The sequence below is a fragment of the Montipora capricornis genome, chromosome 3, assembly GCF_036669925.1.
Source record: "Montipora capricornis isolate CH-2021 chromosome 3, ASM3666992v2, whole genome shotgun sequence".
In the NCBI taxonomy this organism is placed as follows: Eukaryota; Metazoa; Cnidaria; class Anthozoa; order Scleractinia; family Acroporidae; genus Montipora; species Montipora capricornis.
Window position 1 is genome coordinate 44,646,835 of NC_090885.1, and position 1,869 is coordinate 44,648,703.

The 1,869-nt window shown below is 40.7% G+C and overlaps 1 protein-coding gene across 1 annotated transcript in view; it reads right to left on the reverse strand.

The window, feature by feature from the left end:
- Positions 1–900: 900 nt before the first annotated feature.
- The window catches only part of LOC138043247 (tetratricopeptide repeat protein 1-like), a 38,585-nt gene continuing 37,616 nt past the window's right edge, over positions 901–1,869 (reverse strand). The window contains exon 9 of the mRNA XM_068889419.1: positions 901–1,869. This exon is cut by the window's right edge and continues 300 nt beyond it. The gene's annotated coding sequence lies outside the window, so the exon portion shown is untranslated.

Consider the following 1,869-nt stretch of genomic DNA (forward strand, 5'->3'; position numbering starts at 1 on the left):
CAGGTTGAACTTCTTTACCAAAGAGTGTTACAGGTGGCAAAGATGGTAGTGTTCGAAGTAGTTGTGGAGTACCGGCAACGAAGATGAGCTTTCAAAACGTGCCCAAATTTTATCGGTAGGTTCTGGAATTTGTCCACAGAAAGGCCAGAGAGACAACTGCACTCGTGAACTGCCATGCATTACAACAAAGCATTTTAGGCGTCCCAGTTTGCATGAAACAATCTCTCACCTCACCAGACACGAAAGGTTCTTACGTTACGTTTCTACCTGTAGAATCAACTGAAATGTCAATTCCTCTTAAAAAACCAGCACTGAGGGTGATGACTATGTACTAAGGTACTTTCAGTAGCTAAATGCATCTATCATAGGGATGTACGAAATGGTAACAAATTGATTACATCTAGTTTATAACCCTTTGACTCTTTTGATCTCAAAATTTATTCTCCTAACTTCTTCCATAGATTTCCTCCTTGGCCGCGTATGAGAATTTGGTGTTATATCAGAATCATACCCTTAAGCTGATAATAATCTTCAATCTCAATACTTGTCTACCTGACAGTGTATTGAAATTGAGACGTGAATTGAAATTGAGGGTTATTAGAACGATGAAACTACGTGTTTTAAGCCTGGTCCCCATATATATGGGACACAAGAATGAACACAAAGAACATAGGAAGGAGCACTAAATCAAGTTATCGCTAATTATTGCCTTGTCCTTAGAAAATGTGCTGATGATTAGAATCTGTATAATTATAATTATTGTTTATGCGCACACTTTCGTCGTTAGTGATGACTAGGCTTACGAACCGAAGTGGCTGATTGTTGCCTCTGACCTTAAAGTCACGGAAGTTTGCACGCGGAATAAACGGGACGTGATCTAAACAATGGCGAAGCTGCGAGTTTTTAAAGCCGTTTTAATCGTCGAAAAGAGTAAGTTTCCTCATTACTCTTTTCAATAACATTTTTAAAATTCCTACCTCACAACATCTCCTGACCAATACCTTGTAGAACTGGAAATAATCTTTACAGGTAAGACTGACTTCATTGATATAATCACAGGCAAACAACCGTAAGGATGCGAGAGCGCGTGACGTCATGATCGGGACAGGAGTGATCGATCATTGGAATTTGTTCAAAATCAGTCAACCAATCAAAAAGCTCAGATTGATTATTTTGTCTCTCTTGCGGGAAATCAGAACTTTTTGATTTTGATCGAGCGAAGCTGGAAAATCGAACAGGATTTTTAGGTTGCAGGGCCGTGTAAATGCGATGATTTTTGGCACGATGCTAGCAAAATTATCGACTTTTCACGTGCCCAAGGCTGCCATTCGAGTGACCCATCAAATCACTCAGGACAACGCAGAAAACAGTGGGTGAGTGAACTTTATTTACGTGGCTGTCCATAAACAGGTTTTCGACAGTTTTGTAAAGTACCGGAAGTGATATTTTTGGCACCCAAGGGCCCTTGCGAGCGCCGAAGGCTCGAGCTACCTAGCGGGGTCTGGGGTCCCGGAAATGTTTAAAATAGAACACTTAGAACGCTGTTTCCAGTGTTTCTGGAACCCAAGAATCGTTTCCTAAGGCAAGGCTGGAGTTCACTTAAATTTTCTTTAAAAAGTAAGTAAAAAAATGCTATAATAATAAAAAATAAAACATACCGCTCAAGCATTAGCATGAAAGTACCGGACATGGAATGGGAAAGCACCGGAAGAAACGTCCGGCCTCCGGCCTCAATCGAAAACCTGCCATAAAACGGAATTCCGAGAGTCGCCATTTGAAGTTTTTATGTAACATTTTCTCCGATCAGTTTAATCGGCTGCTACAACTATTTCAAAATAACTTGACGTCACACGCTCTCACATCCTTGGG